At 41.4% G+C, this 13,459-nt stretch overlaps 1 protein-coding gene across 5 annotated transcripts in view; it reads left to right on the forward strand.

The window, feature by feature from the left end:
- CAB39L (calcium binding protein 39 like) overlaps positions 1 to 13,459 on the forward strand; it is a 59,964-nt gene that overhangs the window by 10,347 nt on the left and 36,158 nt on the right. Inside the window, exons 1-2 of one of the 5 annotated variants that reach the window (XM_019286348.3) lie at positions 5,308 to 5,433; positions 5,646 to 5,872. The exons of 2 other annotated variants lie outside the window; for them this stretch is intronic. The gene's annotated coding sequence lies outside the window, so the exon portion shown is untranslated. Of the gene's footprint in view, positions 1 to 5,307; positions 5,434 to 5,479; positions 5,873 to 6,295; positions 6,605 to 13,459 lie in introns of those variants that run through there. 2 more of the 5 variants (XM_010400425.4, XM_010400426.4) reach the window with 2 other exon arrangements.

Consider the following 13,459-nt stretch of genomic DNA (forward strand, 5'->3'; position numbering starts at 1 on the left):
ACTTAATTTTGTTTGTCTGCAAGTCATCTTGAAAGCATCTGAGGAAAAATGTGTTAGCCTTCTATAGTAGTGGTCGGTAGAAGAAAAGTCTTAAATCCCAAACTGCCTTCCAGCTTGTCAGAAACAGCCACACATTGTGTATTAAGAACTTACTGACATCAAAAGGCAGTTGATTTGCCTAACATTTTCACTGCATATTGCCATTGCTGAGGTGAATATACACTAATACAGCTTTCAGCTTCAAGCACGCTTAGGAAGTTTAAAGTTCTGGTTAGAGGTGCTCCGTTGTCTTTGACCAGCAAGGAAGTGGTAGGGAACATCTATGGGGTTTTTTGCATAAGTGAGCGTGTTGGAAGCGGATGTTAGGCAGTACCCCATGCTGCCTAACATCAAGAAAAGTGCTTGCTGAAGTTATGTGGAAACCAGCAACTAAATTCAGTACTTTCAAGAAGACTAAACACTATTAATATTGTTTGACTATTTCAGAAATGGGAGATGACAGATAGATGTTCTTATACACATAAAAGAATTTTTTCAATCCCATGAAGAAAAGCGTTTCTTTAGCGTGCTGTGATAGAAACTGCAAGATTGGCACACATCTGATGAGTGGTTTTAGATCTTCAGCAAAGCTCTTTTTGTTGCACCTCTTGAAATGATCTTTCCTCTTCCTATTTTTAATTGTGAATGGACCTTAAGGAAACAAACAAACATGGCCACTAGAGTGACTGACTGTACAGAACTGGGACAGAAGAAGTTTGGAGAGGTGAAAGCTTTAATTATTTTTAAAATACTGCTTGGCTCTTCAGGCAGTAACTGATTTTGGGGGGTTAGTTTCTGTTTGCATGAGTTTGTGGGAAAAAGCATGATGTTGTCGTGAGTTTACTGTTCCTGTGCTCATGAAAGTGGGAGTGCAGGTATGTTTCTTATTTGTGTTTTATGTTGGGACATAGTATATAAGGGGCACAATTAACATTTTATAAGTGACTTTAGAGCAGACATAAAATTTTAATGTTATATTTTTCAGCTGTTGGGCTGTAGTAACTTTCTGTTTAGACACAATTCATTTGGGAGTGGGAATGCACAAGGAAAGGGATTCATTTTAGTTGACTCTCTCTAATAATGGAGCTGGATGCCTTTAAAATGAGGAAACTTTTAAATACGCTGGCCTGTACATAAAGTATTAATACATAAAGGTTTCTGGTAGAAAGCCCATGTCAGTGCTTGGTTTCTGGAGTGATTGTACACATGAATTCAGTAAAAACTCGTGAGCAGTTTACAAGATCTATTACAGATCTTAAAACCCCCAAAACCCCAACTAAAACAAACATCATCTTAGCAACTGTATTTGCATTAAATAAATCAGGAAAGAAAAGGCCGTACGTACTTAAAAGCGCTAGAGGGAGCTAGGAGGAAGAAGAGGGGAAAATAATCGTTGAAGACATGTTTGCATTTTTAGGAGTAGCTTATATAAAGTATCCATTTAAATCCTTCCACTCACTTTAGGTAAAATGCAGCTGCAGGTCAGCCACTGCTTCTTGCTGCTCTCTGTTTTCCACACTTCACTGAAGAAATTTCAATTTTCTGGTCCCGAGAGAGGCCAGAAACTTTGCTGCTTTTTACATGGCTGTAGGGAAAACTACCTGCTCCCCCTGTAGACTGTAGCACTTTTTTTGCCTTATTTTGTATTTGGATGAGCAGCCAAATGTTAATTCGTGCTGGTGGCTGTTTTGGGGGGACTGATATACAGGCTGAGTTTGAAGCTTTTCTCCCTCCCAGATTATATGGAGAGAAAGTGTGAGTGTTGGTGTATGTCTGTATTTGGGATCTACTCGATGAAGAAGAATTTATTTGCATTAATCTGAAGTGGCCACATTGCTGTTGCAGGGATCTGAAGAAAATGAGTATCTGTGAACTCGCAGAATAACACAGAAGTATGAAGTTACTGCAAAACATCTCGTTTTGTGAGGTTTTAGAATTCTTGTTGGACACTTTTTAAATTGCTTGGTCGTACGGCTAAATGCTTTGAGTTAAAGTGTAACAGCTTTACGATGTAGATTATATAAATTACTTGTTTTTAGTTCCCCTCCACCCCAATAAACTGCCAAAATGTTGATAACTTGGGATTTGTAAGAATAGCATGAAATGCTGTGGGGGATGTTCTTTAGTTTTCAGGTTTTGGAGGGTGGGGGAATCTTTTTAGTATTCTAAAGCTTCTCCTCTTGATATTCAGCATTACACAACTAAACCTGTTGCTGTGGAGAACTGAATTTTGATGGCCTGGGGCATTGAGCAATTTGGGGGGAAGGAAGGATGTTGTTGTTGTTATTATTATTAGAGGCTGCTTAGGGCTTTGGAATGCTGGAAGTAATCTCAGGGGAGGTAGACAGACTGGAAGTGGATGATTAAATAAGCAGAATTAATATATATACTCTGTGTGTTTATCATCTGCTGCTGTAATTTATTGCAATTCCACTCACTGTTGAAGTTCCCTAATTTCTCTTTTCCACATTAGAAAGTAAATGGAAAGGGCAGGAAAAATCACCTGGGGTTTTCTTCCTTTGGTCTTTATTAGATGGAATGATCTTAAGTCATGAAAGCAAGGACAAAAATTTCTCAAAACTACTTTAACCATGCCTTAGCCCAAGGACTCTGCTCTCTTTAAAGGAAACAAATATAATGAAATTTAAATATATGGAAGCTGGAGTCCTTTAGTAGTGCAGAGATTTTTTTTTTTTCCATGTATTTTGAGACTGTAAAGATTTTTTGTCTATTTATAATTACATCATTCTAGATTTGAGATGGCTACAAATTAAGAATTGAACAAAACTTTTTTTTTGAAATATTTAATAACCTCTCAGCAACAAAAAAACCCTAACAAACAGATAAGAGCACCAAGTAATTATGGCTTAATTCCTCTTGAATGGTTCAGGGCTTTTTCCTGTCATCTGAGAATTAACTCTACTTAAGATGAAACAGAGTATTGGAATAGCAGAGAATGTTTTTTCCCCTGGCCCTTTAGCTACCCTGTTTTGCACTGTTTCTCCTGCTGCAATGCAGGGATGGAGGCGGGTGGGTTTCTTGCTCTCCTGCTGTGTAGAGGGCTCCTATTAAAGCACTAAAGTATTTCCTCAGGTAGAAGATGGGCAAAGTTGAACTGTAATTGAGTGCATATTCAATTTATTCCTCTGAATCAGGAAAACAGGCATATTTAGTCTGAAACAGAGGATAGTTATTTTGTAGATAAATTTCTTATACTTCCAAAGAACCAGGATACTCAGAATGGTCTGTGAATACTTCATGGAGCTCAGTGGAATACAGATTATCCCCAGTGGGGCCCCTTAATGTGCAACTAAACCAGCTTTTTTGTGATATTTTAGTCTTTTTTTTTTGTGATAGTTCAATTTCAGGGTAACACCTACCACTGTTGAACTCCGTGGTACAACAAAAAGTTGGGATTTTACCTGTTGAAGTGGTGATGGATTCACAATAGAAAAGATAAATTTTCTCTTGGGACAGGTAGAGGAAAAATGTTATTCTCTCAAAAACCCATGGTGGAAGTAGTGATGTACTTAGATTGTTGTGTTGCCTTAGGAAAAGCAGTACCTTCAGTAGTAGCCCAAGGGCAGAGTGTTTATCGCTTGACCTTCGCTGTGATATTTACCCAAAGGCCGAGGTATCCGATAAAAAAGAAAGGGCCAGAGCCAGAGTGGGTGTAAGGTACCACAAGGCCCAGCACCCCTTCCCTCTCCCCACCCAGCTGTGACAGAGCAGGGCACCCACAAAAAGGTGCCCAGTGCTGGTTTTTCTCCCAGTCCTTCACACCACGAAACATCTGTGCAGGTTGTTCATGTGCCTGCTAAGCTTCGTGGAGAAGGAAGCTGCCTCAAAGGGCAGCTCATTCTATTCAGTATCCCTCACTGAGCACTCTCTGGAGGTGGCCTGGAGAGGAAACCTGGTCAGTGGTGGCTAATGTGAAGCCTTTAATTCAGTGCTGGAAGAATATTTCACGAGGGGTTTGGAGCAGAAATTGCCATTTGGTGTTACTTGTTGCAGTGCTTTCTGGTGCAGTGGGAGCAGCACTAATTAATGCCTGTTCCCAGTGCTGTTCAGGGCAGTCCAAAAACACAGGGCTGCAGTATCTTGATGATCTTCTAGGTAAAGTGTGAGCAGAAATGGTGATGTTCTTTACAGATGAGTTGAGAGTACAAATCTGCTGATCTGAGGTTGGCTTGGTACCTCCTGTGCTAAGGCAGGAGCAAATGCGGGGAGGTTAAGGGAGCAGGGATGGCTTCTGCCTCTCTGAGCCCATGAAGGACAGGCAAGTGGCTCTTCAAAGTGAGGATTTGGGATACTCCTGTGTGCTCCAGTTTGGAGCCAGCTTTGCAAGCAAAGGATGGTAGCCCTTTAAAAGGTGTCTGCTTCATCTGTACTCCTCAGAAATGAGGTTTCTCATGCGGTTTTGGCTGCCTTTAATGTAGGGCTGTGAATAGCTACTGCAGGTGAGCCCTAAACCAAGATCTGCAACTGTAGTGCTGCTAACTCTGAGATCAGCTCCCCAAGCAAATGTAGCATACCAAAATACTTTTAATAATGTAGGACTTTGGCTAGGCTATGCCCTGAGGAAGAAGGGATGGGAGGTGAAGTTTTCTTCAAGCTTGGCACAAAGCTGGCAAGCTTGGCACAAAAACATGCTGGGCACTCATCCCTGCTGGGACCCGGCCAAGATCCAGATGAGGATACATTTCAAATCCCATCTTGCATGCCCATGGTAAAGCATCCTTTTTTCCCTGCTCTCAACGCCTGTTAGACAGCTGGGGGCAGAGGGGACAGCACTTGCCATTCCCTTTGGGAATGTGTGGCACTTGCAATACCTTATGATTTTTTCCCCCCATCACATTAGCCTTTGAAAATATACTTTGGGCTAATGTTTTTCTTCATCAGGATTTAAATTTTGCTCAGAGTATACTGCAGGTTGGGTGGTTTGTTTTTTTTTTTTTGTTTGTTTGGTTGGTTTTTTTTAATCCTCCCTAGTATTATTGTAGAAAAGTATTTGGATCTTTGTGTAATAATATATAGGCAGGAAGCAGCTTAACTTTAGCTTTTCTGGACCGGACTTTGCTGAAAGATGTGGTGCGTGAGCATGTTGATTTTATTATTATCTTGTAACAACAACCAGCTGTTGGGCTCCCTTATTTGCATTCCTAGCAGGACGGCAAGGTGAATAATTTAACTCGAGCAGCCTCCGCCACGTGATGGTGCGAGGACCCGTCAGCGATGCCTCCCCCTGCACCGACAGACTTTGGAGGGGAATGGAAACTTACAGAAGTGATGCGAAATCGTAGCATATCCTCCCTTAACCCTGGGGAAATCTCTCGGCGGAGTGATCACTTCATCCTTTGCTTTTCCACGCGTTCCTCTGACGTGGAGTTTGGGGTGTGTGTGTGTGAGCCTGTGAGCAAGACGAGTGAGGGAGTGGGAAGCGGGGAGGGCAGTGGGGGAAAAACGCACACCCAGGCACAGAGCTCGTCGGAGCAGGAACAGCGAGGAGCCGGAGTCCAGCCGCAGGCAGCGGGGAGTGGAAATTTACAGCTGCTTGTGAGCGCCTGTGCATGTCCAAGCGATCCTTTCTGCTCGCGCTTTTCCAGAGGCTGACGGTCGCTCGGCAGAAGAGCGGGAGGCCGAATCGCGGGATCCCTCCCTGGTCTCTGCCACTTGTCGGTGATCGGCGGGGGGGAATAAAGCGGAATTAAATGGCAGATCACTGACGGCGGCTGCTGGCGGCGTGGGCTCCGGGGAGGCGGCAGAGCTGTCTTCAGCACCTGGCCATGGGGCTGCTCCGGGCTGCCTAGGAGCCCCCACCTTTCCACTCACAGTAAGTGTCAGCCGAGGTGATGTCCTCCGAGTGAAGGAAAGTTGAGTGATTTAATGAAACTTTCCTTTTTTCCAGTTAGCACCAGCCTTTTGGTAATAAACCGCTTGCCTGCTTGTTCTCGATAGTTACGCTGGTAGCTTTTTATAGCTTTGTAAACTGTGTTACCAGGAGTGGCTCTTAAATGCAGGCAACCCTAAACAATACTCCTCCTGTTACATAAGGCGCTGGCTCTGCGACCAAGCACTCCGTGTCCATGGAATATCTCTGGAAATGGCTTTATTTACAGTGTGGTTTCCAAAAATAAAATATCTGCAATATATCATTTCTCTTGCTCCTCTCCGCGGGCTGCCTGCAGCTGCGGACTGGCTCTTGAGATGCAGAGGAATGAGAGCGTGGCCACTTGCATAAGGCAGGGGGAAGGAGATGAAGGGAAGATGAGCGTGCGTGTGAGCTGCCACAAGGAACCATCTCCTTGTTTGCAGCCGGTTGGTCTTGTCCACTTGAATTGCTGATTCTGTGCGATGGGCGATTGATGAAGTGTTTATCAGGCACAACTTTAATTGAGCTTAAGGGAAGTTGGGATTTTTCTTAAAAGTAAAGGCTCTTTATTGGGCTAATACTAGTAGTAAAGTGAAATTACTACTATAGAAGATTATTTTAATCCATTATGAAGGTATTGAAAGTAACACAGCAGACTTGCTACAAACTTGATCGACTGAATGCTGTGTAGAGGTAAGTTCAGGAATATTGGACCAAATGCAAAAAATAGTATTCATGGTCCCCACTAATGGGTTTAGAGGAAGTCCTATTCCCTCTTGGCTGCTGCCTGTGTTATTTAAATTTTGTTACTAGTTTCCATTATTTCTACAGTTACTATTCCTACTAGAAATGGATATTTAACTTGGTTTCCCTTTTACTTAAGTAAATGAAAAGCTGTTAAGGGCTCTTCTGTTAGAATTATGTGTACTTCAGAGACATTAGTTAAGAGAGCTCTTTCTGCATGACTGAGTTTGTGGGAGTTTTGCTATGGACTACAGTTAGGCATGGAATTGAATTCTTAATCTTTTAGGTTTGAAAGACCTCTGTGGTAGCAAATGCAAATTGGGATCCCAAATATTCTGTACTCATCAATCCTGCAAATTTGCTGGCTGTAAAACCTCTGGTTTTGTGTCTTTCTAGTTTTATTGAACAGGAAGTAATAACTTACTTCTTCTAGCTAGTTCATTAGCATGACTGGGAGAGCCTATGTGATCCTGCAATACAGAAGTAAATGATGCTGGTGTGAGTATGGTGCCACAGGATGCCACTTCTGCATGGGTTTAGAATCTGAATGTTACCTGGCATTGCAGTGTGCAAATGCTATTTTATAATAAATATAATAATAGTAATAATAATCACAATAATAATAGTGGATGTGAAAACATCGGACTTCCAATAGAAGGACACAAGGTAGCAAAGTCAAACACCTAAAATGCCTTAAACTTCAGTTCTGTTTTCTGTACCCTACTCATGATAGATTTAGATTAAACAGAAATTTTTTATGGTGAGGATGGTGAGACTGGCACAGGTTGTTCAGAGAAGCTGTGAATGCTCCATCCCTGGAAGTGTTTATGTCTAGGATGGATGGGGCTCTCTCTGAGCAACGTGATCTAATGGAAGGTGTCCCTGCCCAAGGCCAGGGGCTTGGAACCAGATGATCTTTAGGTCCCTTTCAACCCAAACTATTCTATGATTAGTATTTTGTATTACCACACATTTGTACTTCCTTTATGATCATCACTACCTCATTCTGGCTTTGGATGGTGAATATCTGAGCTGTAGCATCTGCTCCAGAAGCCCTGTCTCTGTACCCTCCTTCCATCTCCTTCTTCCCCTCTTGTGCTGGTACAGCTCTAGACTGTATCTGGGCAGAACTGGACTGGAAACCTGTGTGACCTTTTTTTCCCCGACAAGCTGTTTTTTGTTAACCTGGGTCACTTCCCTGACCTGACTCACCATGTGGCCCTGCAACAGCTGGATGGCTCCTACAGAGGCTGTAGGGATGTGAATACATGTGGAGCAGGGTGTCACCATCACAGAACAAAGCATTTAACAAAATGTTGCCTCAGTGGCCAGATTGCTTTTCAGTGTTTCATTTTATCCCCTGTGTTTGCTGAAAGACTGTACATGGGGGTTTTTTGTTTTTATTAAATTGGCATTCAAGCACTCAATTAAAAAGAGTTAATAATTTCTGTGAGTGCTTCCATAGACCTACACCACAGCACTTGGGTGAAGCATCACCATGAGTGCCTTCAGTTTCATAACAGTATTGAACAACTGTGTGATATTATTATTCTCATTCTGTAGAGGTGATCAGATTAAGGGCAGAGCTGCCTACTTCTTTTGCATGTCTGATCTTCAGGATGCTTTCCATCTGCTAAAAAAATGACATTTGTGGCGATGGTAGGCATTACTGTGATGTTTTGTGTGTTCAGATGAAGTTTCAGCTAATCTCCATCTTCATTTTGGGTAATGCAACAAGTAGCCAACATCAAAGCTTATGATGAGTAAATTCTTGAGTTTTTGGTAAAATATTGTTGCCAAGCAGAGATGGCATTCATTCACCCTAACCATAAAACTGTCCCATCTTCTGTTAATCTTTTGTCTCATTTGCAACGCACGTTCCAAAATCTGCAACCGATTGAGAATTTGCAGAGAAGTCGCTTGTTGCATAGCCTTGATTCCTTCTGCATATCAAAAAAACCGTGGGTTGTGTGAGGGGACTGCACTGGGGAGGGCAGAAGGACAAACTGGGCTTTTCCAGGTGCTCATCACACATGGGGGCTTCTATCTCCTGGTTTGAGTACATTGCTCTGTCACTGCAACAACTTTCCCAAATACGGCAGCAGGGAGAAACAAGGCCCTCTTCCATTATGTAGAGACTGAATTAGACAAAATGAAGAAGAAAATGGGCTAACTCAGGACCCAAATATATGGGTCATGGGCACACTGCAGTGAATGAGAAATGAAGGTCTCTTTTTCCATTCCAGAAACTCTCACACAATGTGAGTTATTGAAAGGTTTTGATTCAGATCAGTAACTTGATGAAGGTTGGGAGCTAAGGCAAGACAAATGTCTGATACTCGATGGGAAGGAAATTTTTTGCTCATTTGTTTTTCAAGACCAAATGTTTTGTCTGGAGGAGCATCTGCATAGAGTGCATGGATGGGCTCACGTGCTCTCTCCCATTCTTACTTTCATGGGCAGGAAGAAGCCTTTGTTACAGAGCTGCTTTACTGAGTCACTTCATAGTGGGATGGGCTGCTGAGCAGAGTGGTGCTGCTGTGTGCGTTTTTCCTTCATCGGGCTTACAAGTTCAGTTGCACTATAGTCTTTGGAGGAGGTGTATGCCTTAAAAGCACAGAAACTGTGGAGAGTGCCTATAATCAGAACTAGATCTCTTTCTGTACTTTATAGCTGTGTTAAATCTTTTTTAGTACATTCTCTTTATGAGCAGATAAACTGGCAGAAGAGGTATTTTGAAGCCTGATAAAGTGTAGTTGTTGTCAGATCATCTGAGTTGCATTCCTGACACAGCCACTGATTTTTTTTTATGTGGCCTTGGGTAAGTCTTGTAATGTCTCTGTGTTTCAGCTTCCCCCTTTGCAGAGAAGACAGAATAAAAGTAGGTAGATAGGTTTTCTGAAATTGTGTTTTCCATCTTGGTTAAATGTGTGTAGAGTTGGAGACCTCTGAGAGATGGTATGCCCTGAATATGAAGGGATGTTAACTTTGACAGGCTACTGAATACCCTAAAACTCATGTCTTGTAAACCACAATTGAATCCATCTCTGGATTCAATTCACTGCTTGTGTGGGTTTCTTTTTTCTTTTCCTGACTTGAACAGAAACAGGGCAACATTTAGAAAGCGGTTCTTTAAAGTTGCCTTTTGGTTTTTCTGTGGCTTATCTAATATAAAATCAGTGCCATTTTTTTCTCCCAAACAAAGATGGAATGATATTCCCTGAAAGTATTTTTTGTAAAAGTAGAATTCCTAAAATGTGCTGGACACTCCAGCTCTGGTGTCTGAAATGTCATGTTCATGCTGATGGAAACAGCAGGCTTAGGAAACCTCAGTTCCTCCTACAGCACTGCCGAGGCATTTTCCTCGTGTCCGGGAGAGACAACCTCTGAGACCAGATACAGCTGTTTCTTTCCTTGGTCTCATAAACTCCTCTCAAGAGCACCAGTGAAATAACATCATCCAAACTAAATGTTTCACAAGTTGGCTTGTTCTCCATTATGAATTCAGGAGTGTCCACAATCCATTTCTGATGTTATGAAAACATATGTTGAATAGCCATTAGATGGAAAAAGTTTTCCTAGAAAGTAGGAAAGAAAGAGGTTCATTCAGTCCTGTCCCTTGCTGCCAGACAGCAGTGTCAAAAATTTATGAACAGTGCTCTGTAGTGTGCCTGGTAGAGTAGGTTATTTCAAAACCTCAAAGCTCCAGTGGATGGAAACCTTTACATTTTCAGCTGAAGTTTATTCATCAGCAGTTTATAACCATTTGCTTCTGCATAAATAAAGTGTTATTTTTATTTAAGCTGAAATGACTTTTTCAGCTTTCCTGTATTTTTATTCTAAACTTAAGAAGGTGAGCACTTTTAGCCTCCAAGACATGCTGGTCTTGCCATTTTTTCTGGCCATCCAGTGTGCTTCTCTCCACCCACTCTAACCTCTGTTGATTTTACTTGACTGTGGGTGTTCAGGGCTGTGTACAGTGTTCCATATGAAGGTCTATCAAGACTTTGTTCAAAGACATAAATACTTCTGGATTTCTACTGATGATTATTTTTGCGATTCATCACAGATTTGTGTCTGTCTTTCTCACATCTGTAAAATATGTGTGTGTTTGTATATGTCACCAGCTGCTTGTTTTTATAATTTCTCATGGTTAAGTCCTCAGCTTGAAGCAGATATTCATAGAATGGTTTGGGTTGGAAGGAACCTTTAAAGGTCATCTACTCCAATTCCCCTTGTCATGGATGTCTTCAACTAGATCAGGTTTCTCAGAGTCCTGTCCAATCTGATCTTGAATGTTTCCAGGGATCTGGAACGTCTACAAACTGTGTCTCATCTACCATTCAGCATTATCTACTCTTAACTTTTATCCCATTTTTGTTATCTTGGTTCTTGACTCCATCCAGTTTCTCAGGTAGTGACATTCCAGTCCTGTTATGTGTTGATAGTATCTTTCTATTTTGAGTCACCAAAATTTTTGGATAGGCTCTGAATTCCTATGCCTCTCTAAATATGATCCTGTCCACAGATTGCTCTTCCCCTCTCAGCAGACTGACTTTACCCCCATTTGCTTCTACCTGTAATTGTGAATAGCACATGTACCCCTAGAAGAGTCCTGCGTGGAGAGCCAAAAGGGACCATAACCTGCAGCTGCCGGTATGTATTTCCTGAAGTGATGGATCATCTTCTGCCAAGTTAAAAAACATATCCTGAGAAGGGATAAATCCAAAAATATTATTTCATGCACATCTGGGGCTCTTCCCCCTTTACTCTCTGCCTCCCTCCACTTGCATATAGCAGAGGCTTTGCTTTGTATATAAGACTTTGTGCATAATGAAGACTTGGCTCTGATCAACAGAGAAATGAATTAAACAGTTTCTTGAGTCCCTTCCTGCCCTATTTTTGGTGGTTTGCTGTTGTGATTAAGATGCTGGTAGGGTATATAGTGAAAAAAATGATATTTTATCACTGAGCAGTGTTGTGACTTGCTGGTGATACTGGAACTATGCAGTGGAAAAGTGCTGGTTCTGTGGCAAAATTAGTGATTATTTTAAGTACAGACACCCTGCCCTACTCTACAACTACTCTAGACAGCCATGTAAGTTACTATTTGGGAGGAAATAATAGTTTATTGTCAGCATTTCAGTTAGAAATGTGAACTCCATTTTTTAAAAATCTCAGAACCTCTAGCTCACAAGTACTTCGTTTAAAAAATCAATTTCTCTTCCCCTTTGCTTTTCTTTGTGTGAAGACTTCTGAGAAGAAAAGATGAAGGGATGACTTTAGCAATCTGAATATACCTACCCGACCCTGGATGAAAATACTTCTTTTCTGAAATGCAACTTGCCTGTTAAGCTCCTGCTTTGAGAATCTCTCTCTCTTGCATCATCACATCCTCATGCCATGCCTTCAGGATAATAAAAACATGCAGAATCAGGTCTTCCTCAAAGTGTATTGTGAATTATTAATCTTCTATTTGCAGCACATGTGGGATTACAGAGTGCTTGGCGCTTGCTAGCAGCATCTAAACAACTTTATTGTATAATCCTGGCATCACAGTCTTTTCCAGGGCTTGTGTGTAGCTGAATGTTCCCCAAAGGGTGCGTTGTTAGTACACCCAGGCTTCAACGTTGCACCTTGTCAGGCTGAGGTGTGACTCTGCTCTGGTGGCCATTGCTGCCAAAGCTTGCACTTGTGAGCTGCCTGGGACCAGGACTCTGCAGCTGGGAGCTCAGCTGAGGAGTGAAGGTTATGTAGCCAAAACTGGAGAAATAAAAATGAGTTTGAACAGGACTGTGAGGAGCTTGAAATGGGAACTCGAAAGTGGTGAAGTTTCAGACACTGAATGTGAAAATATCCCTGTAAAACTGACCTAGTAACAAATTAGAAGCTATATACAAACTCGCCTACTTTTGACACTATAAAATAACTTTTTTATAAAAGACATTTAAAAATATTAAGTAAGACATTTAAATAAGACATTTAAAAATATTTCCTGTGTGTCATAGAAACTCTTCCTGTAAAGGTAATCTGCAAAAAGGTTTTGAAATGTTTTTAATAAGATGTTAGGACAGAGGCTGTATAGATTTTGCTTTTAAAGCTTGAATTTTTTACTTGGCTGTTTTGTATGGTTACTGTTTACAGCTGCAGTAGAATGTATGTCTAATCTGGGTATTAATGCCATAGGATATTTGGGGATTAGTAACACATGGATGTATGGCTCAAATAGGATCGTATTTCCTGATGGACTCTGGAGCGTGCCCATAGTAACAACGGAGCATGAGAGGAGTTGGTTCTTTGGGACCACAGAGTTTTCTTCTTTATGCTGTGTGTGTTGTGCTGGTTTAATTCTCTCCTCTGAAACCTCTTGTATAAAGCTGCTTTTTAATTGTAAATGTTGGAGAGTAATGGGATTGAAGTGATTTGTGTGTATATTTATGTTTTCACAGCTAGTTTTGCAAATGTGTGTGTGGAGGAATTGTGACGTTTTTCTTTTGTTGTGGAAGGAGATAGGAGTTTGAGATTATTTTTGCTTTTGTTCTTTTTTTTTTTTTTCCATTTTACCTCTTTTTTGTTATTATACAAACTGGAATTCAGTCCAGAACAGTGCTGAGCTTCTAACCAGAACATACTGCCATCTGTAGTCAGTCACTGACTTCAGTAGATCTTTGTATTGGACCCTCAGCAAAACCTGTAAGAATTCACAGCCTAAGGCTTCATGAGATCAGAAACTGACATACTTGGTTTCTTTCATATATAAATACAGTGGTGTGGTATTTGCCTTTCTAACTATACAGCAGAAGA

This window comes from Corvus cornix, chromosome 1 (assembly GCF_000738735.6).
Source record: "Corvus cornix cornix isolate S_Up_H32 chromosome 1, ASM73873v5, whole genome shotgun sequence".
NCBI lineage: Eukaryota > Metazoa > Chordata > Aves > Passeriformes > Corvidae > Corvus > Corvus cornix.